The sequence below is a fragment of the Delphinapterus leucas genome, chromosome 17 (genome assembly GCF_059928025.1).
Source record: "Delphinapterus leucas isolate spDelLeu-1000000601 "Yukka" chromosome 17, BTC_Dleu_Yukka2, whole genome shotgun sequence".
NCBI lineage: Eukaryota > Metazoa > Chordata > Mammalia > Artiodactyla > Monodontidae > Delphinapterus > Delphinapterus leucas.
In genome coordinates, this window is record NC_143145.1 from 84,601,009 (window position 1) to 84,615,275 (window position 14,267).

At 39.9% G+C, this 14,267-nt stretch overlaps 1 protein-coding gene across 2 annotated transcripts in view; it reads right to left on the reverse strand.

Annotated features, from left to right (window-relative positions):
• SNTG1 (syntrophin gamma 1) overlaps window positions 1-14,267 on the reverse strand; it is a 460,796-nt gene that overhangs the window by 278,803 nt on the left and 167,726 nt on the right. Inside the window, exon 3 of one of the 2 annotated variants that reach the window (XR_016388569.1) lies at window positions 1-14,267. This exon is cut by the window's right edge and continues 25,417 nt beyond it. The exons of the other annotated variant lie outside the window; for it this stretch is intronic. The gene's annotated coding sequence lies outside the window, so the exon portion shown is untranslated. 2 annotated transcript variants of the gene reach the window in all.

Below are 14,267 nucleotides of genomic sequence, written 5' to 3' on the forward strand. Positions count from 1 at the left end.
GAGGCCACTGATGTTCTCAGTTTCTGTAATTTTGTCACTTCAAAAATGGTATATAAAAAGAATCATACAGTATGTAACCTTTTGAAATGAACTTTATTCACTCAGCATAATTCCCTTGGGATTCTCCTGTTTACTGTGTTTCAGTATTTCTTTTCTTCTCACTGCTAACTTACTCCATGGCATGGAAGTACCTTTGTTTGTTTAACCCTTCATCCACTAAAGGACATCTAGGTAGCGTCCAATCTGACTACTGCAAATAAAGAAAGCTGCTATGAACAATCATTAAGTTTTTTAATGTGACTATAACTCTCCATTTCTCTGGGATAAATGCCATTTGGGGGGTGTATGAGTTGTACATTTAGTTTTATGAGAAGCTGACAAATTGTTTTCCCAAATGACTGTACCATTTCCGTTTCCATCATCGACATATGCGTGATCTGCTTTTCTGCATCTTCGCCGGCATTTGGTGCTGTCACTATTTTTAATTTTAACCATTCTGGTAGGTGCGTAGTGAAATGTCACTGCGGTTTTAAACTGCATCCCTGCTGACTGATGATAGTGGACATATCTGCACGTGCTTACCTTCGTCTGTATATCCTCTCTAGAGAAGCATCTCTTCAACCTCTTACCCATTTTAGATGTGGATTTTTTTGCATATAACTGTTAAGTTTAATAAGAGTTTTAATATATTCCAGATGTTACATTATCCTTTTCAGATATTTGTCCCCAGCCTGCAGTTTGTCTCTTCATCCTCTTAGGTATTTTGCACACTGAATGTTTTGAAGTTTTATGAATTCTTCCTTTTATGGATCATGCTTTTGTTGTTTGGACTAAGAATTCTTGGCCCAGTTCTAGATCTCAATGATACTCTCTTTTTATTTTTCTTTTAAGTTTTATAGCTTTATATTTTATGTCTAAATCTGTGATTGAGTTTGAGTTAATTTTTGTATAACGTGTGAGGTTTAGCCCATTTTTCCTTATCTGTATCTAATTGCTCAAATATTAGTTGATGAAAAGTTTATCCTACCTCCAAATAATTGCTTTCACACGTTTTTCAAAATCAGTTGGACATACATATGTATCTATTCCTGGGTTTTCTACTGCACTGTGTTCCACTGGTGTGTGTACCTCACCCTCTGTCTGGATTATTGTGGCTACATAGTAAGGCTTGATTTGGGGTAGAGTGATTCTTCCCATGTTATTCTCCCTTTTTTTTCACGATTATTTTTGGCTACTCTAGCCCACCAGTATGTTCTAAATGATCTCATCTTTTCAATAAAAAATTGCTGGGATTTTGATAGATATCACATTAAATCTCTAGGTCCCTCGGTGAAATCTGGGTGAAAACTGACCTCATTACTCAGAATACCATGACTCATAGAATCCATGGCTTCTTGAACACAGTACGTCTCTCCATGTACTTAAATCCTCCTTGATTTCATTCAGCAACATTTTGTGATTTTCAGCATACGGATCCTATACATGTTTTGTTATTTTTAACCAATGTATTTCATTTTGTGATTTTCAGCATACGGATCCTATACATGTTTTGTTATTTTTAACCAATGTATTTCATTTTGCAGGGAGATTTTAAATGGTATCGTGTTTTTAATTTTTTTCATGTTTATTGTTAGTATAACAAAATGCATATGAATTTTTCACATTGGTCTTATATCCAGTAACCTTGCTAAGGCGACATATTATTTCTAGGAGTTTTCTGCAGATTTATTGTGATTTTCTACATAGTCAATTATGTCATTGGAAAATCGGCATAGTTTTATTTCTTCGTTTCCAATATGTATGGCATTTACCTCCTCGTACTGTGTTGACTAAGAGTGATGAAAATGGACGTTCTTGCCTTGTTCATGATGTTAGGGGAAGCATTCATTCTATCACTGTAACTACTATTTATGTTACAGTGTTGCTGTATCTTTCTGTAGATGCTCTCTACCAATTAAGTTTCCATTTATTCCTAAATTATTGAGAGTGTTTTCATAAGTGAGTGTTGGACTTTATCAAGTACATTTTCGACACCAGTCTAATTCTATTATGGTCTCATAGGAGACATTGTATGATTTCTAGTCTTAAATGTTAAGGTAGGTTTTGGCTGAGGAGAGAGGCTAGGAAAGAGGCATGGAAAAGATTTTTCTTCACAACCTCAGAAGGAACCAGTCAACTCTACCGACACCTTGACTTTGGACTTCTAGTCTTCACAATTGTGGAGACTATAAATGTCTGTTTTTTAAGCCACCCAGTCTGTGGTACCGTGTTAGGACAGCCCTAGGCAATACACATGATGACAGTGAAGGTTAGAAAGTGCTACAATATCCTTCAGAAGTTAGTTCAAAACAATAGAAAGGTGACATATTTATAAAATGAATTAGAGAGAGAGAAGCTTTTAGACGTAAGGAAATCAGCTGAGTGGTAAGAATAATAATCACAGCTAAAGGTAACAAATGCCTATGCTCCATTCTAAAAATAAGTCTGACACTGTAATTATGAATGACCCTGATGAGAAAGAAAACTACAGGTTTCTAAAAACTAATTGTGGATGCAGAGATAGCTCTCTGCTCTATGATGAGCTCAGATCTAAAAAGGTCAATTAAAAAGGACAGAAGGTTCATTGAATACACTAGAGCAAATAAAGCCTCACAGATGAATAACATCAGAATGGCTACAATGCAGATCGGAGTGAACTGAATGAAAATGACTAAAAGACGACGAAAATGTTTGGAGCAAAATAAGTGAGAATGAAAGAGATCCCCAACCCCTAGCAGTGGAAGTCTTGCAGAACAGAAATGCGTAGTTAGTTAGCCCTTGGCTTCCGTTCCCAGTCAGCTCTTCTTAGTCTTGACATCGCCAAGAGGAAACCCAGGTCTGAAGCTGGAGAATAAGTGAGAAATTACCTGGAGATTTCTGTGCTAATTACAAACCAAGCTGTAGAAGGAAACCTGAGGATAAGATTTTTGACTTTCAGTGATCTCTGAGTTTCTAGGAAGGGCACCTACGGGAAGGTGATTCTGCAAAATAAGCGGCACCACCTGTCACGGAGCCCCCCACCAGGGAGTGTTTTCTTTGCTAGGAGATGCTTTGTGTTGGCTGTGAATACAGGCTTTGAGTTTCATTGTCATGTTTCTCCCGGCACCCACTTTTAATGTCTTCATAAGCCCAGGCAGCTTATTTAACTACACTGTGTCATATTTTTATTTTTAAAATAAGAATAGACTTTGCAAAACAATGAACACATATATGGCACATGGTAAGTACCAAGTAAAAGAGCCACTGCTAATATCATGCCAGCATCACCACTATCTATCTTCATTTCCAGAAATTCACCTTTTTATTCTTTATTTGCTCTTTTAACCCAAACTGAGTGGTTGCTGTGTTTTGTGTACCCTATTTTTGCACTGGGCTGTGGAAATACCTAGCTCTAAATAAATAGGAAAAATTATTCATTTCAGAGTATAAACTCATTACAAGGAGCAGACGAGCCAGAGAGATTCTGGAGAATTTACTGTTGTCAAGGCTGGGGTGGGAATTAGGATAAAGCGTCACAGAGGAATTCACAGTCTGACAGAGTCCAGCAGGACCAGGGGGAAGTTATGAAGGTGTCACGCAGAGAAAAAGCTTCTGGGGAAGAGGAAATCAACGTTTGGAAATGCAGAGGTATATAAGGGCACATTCGCCCTTGAGGGAGTTGCGTTTACGACGGCGGGACTGGAGAAAAGTCGAAAGTTGATTCTTAACGGAGGCATTGGGGGAAGACGCATCAGTTTTACCTGACAGCAAGTCAGGAGGGGCTGTAGAGACTGTGTTACAGGAGGGCTGCAGAGACTGTGTTACAGGAGGGCTGTAGAGACTGTGTTACAGGAGGGCTGCAGAGACTGTGTTACAGGAGGGCTGCAGAGACTGTGTTACAGGAGGGCTGCAGAGACTGTGTTACAGGAGGGCTGCAGAGACTGTGTTACAGGAGGGCTGCAGAGACTGTGTTACAGGAGGGCTGCAGAGACTGTGTTACAGGTGGACTTAACGTCCCCCCCAAAATTCGTATGTTGAAGTGCTAAAAACCAGTACCTCAGAATGTGACCTTCTTTAGAGAGACAGTCTTCATAAAGGTGGTCAAGTTTAAATGAGGCCATTAGGATGGGCCCTGACCCACCATGACTGGTGTGTCATAAAAAGGCGTAATTTGGATACAGAGGCAGACTTGAAGAGGTAGAAGGAAGCTGTGAAGTAAGGAGACACAGGGAGAAGAAGGTCATCTACAGGTCAAGGAGAGGCCTGGACAGGTCCTCCCTCACAGCCTCAGAAGGGGCCAGCCCTGCCCACACCTTAATCCTGCCCTTTTAGCCTCCAGACTGTGAGACAATGGATTTCTGTTGCTGGAGCCCCCCAGCGGTGATGCTTTGTTACTGCAGCCCTAGCAAACGAACGCAGAGGGTGGAGAATAAGGGGGTCATTTTCTGCTTCAGCTTCCAGTGGTCACATAATCTCCACTAACCCAGTCTTAACAGCGTCATGTTTAATGCATCCAATGTCAGGTGTATATTATTTCTGTGCATGAACCATTTTAATATATTTTAGTAAGGCATAGTTCATGGTTTTTGATGTCTTTCTTTAATTACTTAGTTGTTAATGCTTTCAGCAGGCTATTACATTGGCCCTGGTTTTTGAGATTACAATTACATAACATTTCTCCCAATTTCAGGATAAGTGACTTGGACCACTGATGTAATACTTAGTAGTTTGAACATTTTTCACAGTTTGCACTGTTTGTTCACACGTGTTCTGTCCTGTTTCATGTCAACCAGGAGAGGAGGCTCCTGCACTCCTCTGGTCATGCTCTGACAGGTGAGGAACCTGAGCTCAGGTGGGTCACAGAGCACCCAAGGGTACCGTGACTACAGGACCCCTGCTGCCACACTGCCTTCATTTGTTTAACCATCAAGCTCAAAAGACACCAGAGTCTATGGTCTGAACACCCCGATCGCTGCTCTCAGGAGTGTGAGGTCTCAGGCAGGGTTCTGAACTCACCTCACTACTGAGGGGTGTTTGGGAAAGGGAAACAGTCTGGTTAACCCACGAGATGAAAACCGTTCACTGCTCGGTCTGCAGGCCCTGGGAACACTCCTAGGTAGTTTGGGAGTCATGGATGCTCTAATCCAGCCAAGAAGACATAAACAACTTTATTGGAAGGAGAGAGAGAGAGAGAAATCCACTTTTTAAAAACTATCAAGAATTAATACTAAGCAGTAATACCAGTAAAATAAGTCATTAAAGTGAATGAGCGTCATTAGAATGACTCTGGGATGTAACAGAAGGAACATGTTAGAAGATGCCTGACCCTATCACCTGCCATCCATTTCACCTTGCATAAGCACCTCAACTTCTCCAAGGCTACTTTTTAAATAAAATTTGAGGTAATTGTAAACGCCTTGTTTAATGAACTAGTAGCGATCAGAAGAACGCTCCCCTCCCCTCGCCCTCACACCTAGGCTCACCCACCTCTGTTCACCTTTATTTTCAACAACTCTTAGACACACGGGTCTCAGCTCAGTCCAGGTGTGATGCTGGAAGGGCGTGGGATCCTGAGCCTGCGTCTCCATCACCACAGTGAGATTTTTCAATAGTATTTGCTCCTGGACCTCAGGACCCTCTGGGAACAATCTTTGCTCAGATGACTTGAGACCGTGTCAGCGTTCCCTGCTGTTTGCTGAGTTCCCGCTATACACCCTGTGGTACATCCATTCTGATAATGAAGCTTGTTGCATAATTGAGAGTCTTGGTCACCCTCCAGCCCCACCCCCCCTGCTGGTCTGCAAGCTTTGACATTAGCTCGTGTTTCTCAGCATCCTCATTGGCAGCTGTTACTGCAACTTTCTTGAGGGTTGTGGCACTGCCTTACACTTCTCTTCCCAAGAACTAAACTTTGTCCTCCTAACCCCAGAGCAGTACTCAAGGCTGCGCAGGGACTTCTCAGACACAGCGTGCCTGCCCACCCAGACATGGGAGTGCCCCCCACCTAAATCCCCTGTCCCGTCTCCAGCCCCTACATGTTTACAGGAATATCACGGAGCCTCATCTTGGTCACTGCTGTAGGCCAGAGGCTAAAATTCATGGAAAATTGTCTCCCACAAAGAGCATCGTTTCTCCTCCATTCACCTGAAACCCTGCTGTCACCTCACTGAACCCCATCCAGTCTGAACTGGTGTCTCCCAAATCGTAACTCTGGTGCCCAGCTGTTCCCTCTCACACTGTCAGCCCTCCTTCCTATATTTTTGGTCTTAATATAACACAAGGATTCACATGAATCTAAAACCAGAAATTAGAAAAAAAAAATCCCTAAGGTCTGTCGAAACATTTTGTAAAATAAAAGCCCTGAACAAATGCACAACTTTATCTTTTAAATCATTAAGTTTATAGTAACATTTTTACCCCGCTACTAGCCCTCATCCACACCTACATGACACGGTCTTTTTGTTTATCCTAACTTCCCAATAATAGAGGAATTTATACTATGCCCTCGTGAATTTCTGGATGGCTTTTAGAGTGGACACTTTTTGATTCTACAAAGACTTAATTCCATTAAAGCAACCTTGCTTCTGCTTACTATCCTTATTGTTAGAAAAAAAGTAAGATAGAAAGATACACACACATCATTTCCTTGAGATAAAAAAATATGAATTCAGAGTATGAATCTCTCACAAGTAAAAAAGAGTTTTATGAAAAAATTGGTAAAAATAATCAAAACTATTTATGCCTAAAATTGTGTTACGAACTATTTTACTTGTGGGTAAGGGAATGAATCAAAGACCTAAAGAAGAACCTCTATTGCTCAGCCATCAGCTGAGACAACTTTGAATACTAAACCTGATTCTGTTCCATCAGCAGCAGAAGTACCTGCACTGCTTGTCCCCAGCTTTGTCTTCTCCCCACAGATGAGAGTGTTCTTGGTATGAAATATAAAACATAAAATTTCAAGGGAAGTTTAGTTTGTTCAATGAACTCACAAAGTGAAAACAGGGTAAAAGTTTAATGATGATTCATAAAAGTTAAATTATTTCAAATATAACTACAGGAACCTCAATGGGATTTTAATTCTTTTAACTAAGTAAACCTCATTTATTCAGCAAACTTTATTGAAAAGAGAAGTGTGACTTTGGGTATTTGAAAACATCAGTTCAGGCTGTCATCACCTTCCGCTGAAAATAACAACACAAGGCCAGCAGGACAAAATAAAAATGCTCTGGAAGACTTAAAGTAAGCAATATGCAAGGCTTCTTATACTTCAAAAGCATGGATTCGCCATTCCCTCCGACTGTTGTTCACTTGCTTTCTTCAGCATTGGGACATCTGGGCACCATCTATTGCAGAAGTCGGCCAGGCACATGTATGATGGTCTCTGCCAGTCCTAAGAGGTCCTTCAGTTTGCTTTTCTATTAACCCTGGTCAGCTCTCTCAGTTTTAACTGTTCCTCCAACTATTCCCCCAACTTTCCATCCATTAGCAGAAGCCAAAATAGTATAATTACTCCCAAATTCTAATACTTTATCATTTCAAGATGTAATGGAAGTCAAAGGGTGTTCTTATATCAGAAGGGGGAATTGGAGGTTTTTACCTGATGCTGTTTTAACTATTCAAAATACTATCACATTAAATGACTGAGATCAAAGTCTGGTCAAGATATTGATGTGTTTCCCAATCTTCAACCCTTTTCCTACCCCTGAAATAAAATAGAACAGAGCAAGTCGGGTAAGACAAACAAGGAAATGAGAAAAGGAAAAAATAACACAAAAAACAAAACTATGGACAAAATCTAGAACAATATTGACAAGGTATCCCCCAAACCCCAAATAGTTGCAAGGGAGCCTAACCACACACAGCAGCAGTCCTGGGTGGTGCCAGCAGCTCTGCAGGCAGACAGAAGCGGAGGAACAGAAACTCTTCTGATGGCTCTGAGAGCAGGAGAAATTGAATTGCCAAGTGGTCCTCGCCTGACAGCTTAGCATCCTCACTCAGTGGGAAAGCTTTGCAGGCTAATTGCAGCTCAGCAGCCAAAGACGGGCTTTACAAGCTCTGGTTCATAACTCAGCCCTGACGACACAGACTATGTCTTCATTTTAAGTAGCCATGGAACAACTGGCAAACATTTTCTGTTTCTTGTCTTAAAAACCATCTCAATAATTTCCCCAAAATACAAAGAATGTAACAACACAATGTGAATGTAGGTACAATAAATTAGATAAAATTAGCACAAATGCAAAACAAAAAAAGTTTTACTGGACAGCTTTAGATTAAATAAAAATTCAAAATGAAAACGATAGAATTACTTTAAAACAATGATATGATTTCATAACATTTCAGACTCTGGAAAACAGCTAAAAGAATTCTAAGAAAGAAATTTATGACATAAGGAATTGAAGCCCTTGGAAATAAAAACAAAGAAATGAATTAAAAATTCTACTGAATTAAAAACAAGTAAAATAAGATGAAAACAAAGAGCAGAAGAATGGAATCAGTAATTATAAATCAAAAAAGGAGTTAAAAAACAAACACTTCCAGAATTGGAACTAATATATAAATGCAAATATTGATTCATTAATGAAATCAATAAAACAGCAAAACTCCTAACCAACTTAAAGGATTAAAAAGATGGAGAGAGACAAAGCACAACTAAATAAAACTGGAGACTGAAACGGGGAATAAGGGCTTCCCTGATGGTGCAGTGGTTAAGAATCCACCTGCCAATGCAGGGAGCACGGGTACAAGCCCTCTTCCGGGAAGATCCCACATGCTGCGGAGCAACTAAGCCCGGGCGCCACAACTTCTGAGCCTGTGCTCTAGATCCCGTGAGCCACAATTACTTAGCCCACGTGCCGCAACTACTGAAGCCCGCGCGCCTAGAGCCCGTGCTCCACAACAAGAGAAGCCACAGCAATGAGAGGCCCGTGCACCACAAGGAAGAGTAGCCCCCGCTTGCCGCAACTAGAGAAAGCCCACGTGCAGTGACGAAGACCCAACACAGCCAAAAATAAATAAAATAAATAAATTTAAAAAGGGGAATAACTATAGAGAGGAAAATTCAAAAGCCTAAGACACCGCTTTACAAAACTCTTCATAAATACATTTTAAAACCTAGATGGAGTGAATTTTTTTCTAAAGAGAACATATCCTATTGTAATAGAACTGAGTACTATGCAGAAACTAAAAAGAATAAGTATCATGGAAGAAATGAAGAAAGAAGTAGTTGAAGAGTTTCCCGACGAACAGCAATAAGTTCCTGTGCTGTTCGGAACCAGGATTTTTCCATGTGGGAGCAAGACGATGCAGACACAGAACCAAATAGTTTAAGCCACAACTCCACGATTTTAATAGGAATAGAAGCATGATCCCCTGATGTGACTCATCTTTCTACTAAGAGGCCTAGAAAGCCTGAGTGTGTGAGTAGCACTGAGTACCCACACTGCCCAGAGTTTGGTCTCTCAATATTTTTTTAAAGGCTTAGCTAATTCCAGGGCAAGTAATATATAAACCTGAGGAATCTTGTTATAGTAGAAGGCAAAACAACATCAAACACTGCTGAAGATGCTTTATACGGACACAGAAAACAATTTAAGTCGAGATTTTAGCATCGATAAGAATATTTAGTGATGAAATAAATGTGTTTAAAATATGAATTTAAAGAGTTGCTCTAAAACTCTCCTTTTGCCTCCTTGAAGAATGCTTTGGGGGAAATATTGATATTTCGAAAACTTGTAAGTAAAGAAAAGTAATGTAGCTTTGTCCTTTGTCATTGTCTTTTACATACAATGTAAAAGCTTCTCTGATAACAATGGAAGTTTTCCATTACAAATGTATTCTAGGTAGTAAATTAAGATCATTTCCAAAATTCTAATTGAATAACAGATCTAGTCAATGGTCACTGGTGATGGCTGGCTTCATAAAAAGAGATAAAATCAAACATGCAGCTTCTGATCGGTGTATATAACATCACCAATTAAGTATTCTTGACAAATTAATGGATCTTGAATCTCATCAAGCCCATTTGATGAGATTTTTCAGGAAATATATAGGGAGCATAGGAACATAAATATATTAAATTACTTCACAGTAATGCAATTGAAAACAATCAGTCTCTAAGAAACATTATCAGATGGAGGTCCTGGTTATTTCAAGATAAAACAGCAAGAAAAAAATTTTTAAAGGGTCTTAACTGTATGATCTTTAATTTATGATCTTTATTTGGCTCCTGATTTGAATAAAGTATTACAAAGTGTTATGAAACACCTGGGGAAAATTTAAGCACTAAATACTTGTTTATACTAAAGCATTACTTGTGATAATGATGTATTGCACTTGTGATTCTGAAAAAGTGTTTTTATTTTTTAGATACGCTTACTAAATTACTTAAAAAGGAAGTTTTATGATGTCTAGGATTTGCGTCGAAATAGACAAAGCAAGTAGAGGGAAGTGGATGGAGGATGTAGAAGAAAGGACACTGGCCCTGCTTTGTCAGCTGTTAAAACGGTCGGGAGACCAACACGTGGGGTTGTTATGCTACTTTACATCTGCATATATTTGATATCTTCAAAATTTTCTAATTAAAAATAGATTTTCTAATGTTGAACATACTTTTCTCCCCTATAATAAACCCAGTGAGGTAATGATCATCCAGTACAAGATACATGAGTTCTGGGAGCTTAAGGACAGCATGGTAACAATACTTAGCAAGACAGTATCGTGTACATGAGAGATGCTGGGAGGGTAAATAGCAAATGTTCTCACTACAAAAAAAATAGTACTTAGGGCTTCCCTGGTGGCGCAGTTGTTGAGAGTCTGCCTGCCAATGCAGGGGACACGGGTTCGAGCCCTGGTCTGGGAAGATCCCACATGCCGCGGAGCAACTGGGCCCGTGAGCCACAACTACTGAGCCTGCGCGTCTGGAGCCTGTGCTCCACAAGAGAGGCCGCAATAGTGAGAGGCTCGCGCACCGCGATGAAGAGTGGCCCCCGCTCACCGCAACTGGAGAAAGCCCTCGCACAGAAACGAAGACCCAACGCAGCCAAAAAGAAAGAAAGAAAAGAAAAAACAATAGTACTTATGTGAGGTTAGGAAAGCATTAACTAACCTATGTGGTAATCATTTCAGGATAGATATATATATATATATATATATGTCAAATCATCACGTTGCACATCTTAATCCTACACAACATTACATTTCAAAGATGTCTCAACAACGCTAGGAAAAAAGACTGAAATGATTTGTTTCCTGAATAATCAGTGAAACTTACAAATTAAACTATTCTGCCACAGGGAGACACTTAGTGTTTCTTTTCCTTTAAAGTGTACAGTTTAGTGGTTTTCAGTGTAGTCATAAGTTTATGTACCTATCACCAGTATCTGATTCCAGAAAACGTTTGTTACCCCTCAGAAAAAGCCTGTACCCATTAGCAGTCCTTCTTCATCCCTACCCCCATTAATATCTCTTTGAATTCCTTAATATTAAGCTTCTTTGTCTTGTTTGGAATTAGCCCTAAAATTATTTCTAGGACTTTTTCAATTTTATATAAATTTTCAAATTTATTGGTATTAAGTGTCTGCTTCTGATAACACAATTTCTGAAGCCCCTGTTGACTGTTTATTGTTTCTGCAATTTTCATTCACATTTTCTTATCTCCTCCTCCCGTTGGCCATCAATGTTGACTGCATGCAAAACATTGTATTTGAAAAGGGTGTTTACAGAAATAATTTAAAGTCTAGGATGATATCTGCCTCCAGAGAGGATGCTCATTTGCTTTTGTTTGCATCTGAAGACACTAGCACTCCAGGAACAGACTAATTTGGCATTGGAGATTGCTTGAGGCCGAGCGCATTCCCTGGTGAGGAACTGTCCACTTCAGGGTTATTCTGTTAACGTGTGGCTTTTCAAGGTCCTAACATTCGGCAAGCCCTAGCTTCAAATTGCTATCCCCATGGTGCCACAGAGCTGTCAAATTCCTCCCAAACTGGAAAATGCAGAGGAAAAGTGGGCCAAGCACATAGCATGCATTGCTGCTCTGCTCTCCTCCCCAGATCTTTCCTATATCATTAGTTCTCCCTTGCTGCCTCTGAGTGTATGTTCTTATAATTGGTCAGCCATGTGTGTGTGTGTGTGTGTATGTGTGTGTGTGTACGTCATGGGGAGGAATAGCAGAAGTAGAAGGCCTTGTATTACATACTGTTCATGGTTTTGTATTAATCTTTTGTTTTTGTATCTTTTCTTTTTAACACTTCAGTGTTGTTGACCCTCTCTATTGTCTTGGGTTTCCACTTTAATTATCATTTTCATAATTTCTCTCTTTATATTGCATCTTTCTTAGCATTCAAATTAATCCTCAGTCTTGCATTTTCCCCAGTAAATGCGTTAAAGGCTATACATTTCTCTGTGTCCTACAAATTTTTATACTTAATAATTTCTACATTACAATATTGTATGTATTTGTATACATTTATGTTTTCTTCTTTGAACGATGAAGTGCTTAGAAGACAATTTTAATTTCTAAATGTCTTAATTTCAAAATTCATGGGGGTTTTAATGATTTTGTTACTGATTGTTAATTGTGCTAACTTAATTGTGCTATAGCCAGAGGATACAGTCTATGTGATACCAATACTTGTTTTATGGACTTGATTCGGAAGAAATATATTTTCTCCACAAGCCCAGCCCAGTTCTATATACAACCTATTCTGCACAACATGTGTTTCTGTAAAGCAAATTCACTCATAAATGATTCATTAATAGAGTAATTATGTTGGAATAGAAGAAAAATTGTATTTGTTCATCCACAATCTATCCCAGGCAAGAGTAGGCAGAATGACGGTAGAGTATGACCTCTGTTTGGAAACGGAAGTCTTCAACGTTACTGCTACTCTGGCAAGAAAAGCACTGCGGCATCCCCCTTGAGATGCTAGGAACCAGGCTCCATCCGAGGAACAAGCCCTCAGGGCTCCATCCCTGAGAGGTGCCGTCCCACTCGTGCTGCACTTGGCACTCGCTGCACTGCTCACCTCCCGCGGGCTCTCTGACCGAGCACACTGGGCAACCGGGGGAAACAGCCCCCTTTCAAACCAGGTCCATAAAGCAGCACAGTTAAGGGACTCCATCTGGCTTGTCTCTGTACCCACCAGCCATGGTCCAGATAAAGCTGAGCCATCACTTCCATTCTATTGTTTTGGCACATTTTAACAGCATCTGTTCACACTCATACATCCGCACGGGCAGTCCAAAGACTCCCTCGAGTCCCAATTACTCCTTTTTGTTTGCTGCTCTTGTTACAAAGCGATATAGGTTTCGCCCCCCCCCCCACCTCGCCTTTTCTCAGAAGACTTGCTGTTTTTTCTGCATATTTTTGCAGAACAAAATGATGTTCAAGATGTATATAATGTTTTAGAAAAGACATATCTCTATGTCCTTTGGTTTTACTTTATAATTTGTGTGGTTCAAATCTTTCATACACTTACTATCAATTTTGAAGACAAGTGTATTAAAATCTCCCCAAAGATCTGTGGGTATGTCAGTTTCTTCTCGTAGTTCTTTCACTTTTGGCTTTACATATTTTTAATTTATCCTACTACGTTCATAAAAATTTAGAATTGTTCGTTTCTCCTACTTGGATCAAATTTCCTGTTTGATCTCCAGAAAGGCTTCTGTTCAGAAGCTCTGTTTTGTCTTGTGTTAATAAAATTGCACTTCCCTTGTATCATCTGCCTTTCATGTTCTGATTATTTTATCTGGAAACTGTGCCACGTTGGTCCTGGAGTGTGTTGCTTCTGTTATACTTGCTCCTTATGCCTTGGAAGCTCAGGTTTCATGTGATTTTAAGGATTGTGAGATTATGATCAATGACATTTAGTCTACAGGATTTTTGAGGCTCTGATTTAAGGAGGAGTCCCATTATTCATTCTGTCAGGTACCTGGGAGGGTCACCAACTGGGACCTTCTTAAAGTAAATTCCAGCCTTATGTCCTTGGGGGTCCCCAGCAGTGGAGTTGATTCTGGGGTAAAATATAGGCTGGACCAGACTGTCATTGGAGACTCCCTGCTAAAGCTACTGCCCCACAGAAGCAGTAAGGTCTACCCTCTGCCATACCCTTTGAGGGCTTCACATTACCAGCCCTTTCCTTGAGAAAAGAACCTTTTGGAGCCTGTTTTACTGAGGGATTCCCATGATTTTCCACCTTGTGCAGGATGGAAGCTTTGTCTCCTTCCTTCCTCATGAACCCCAT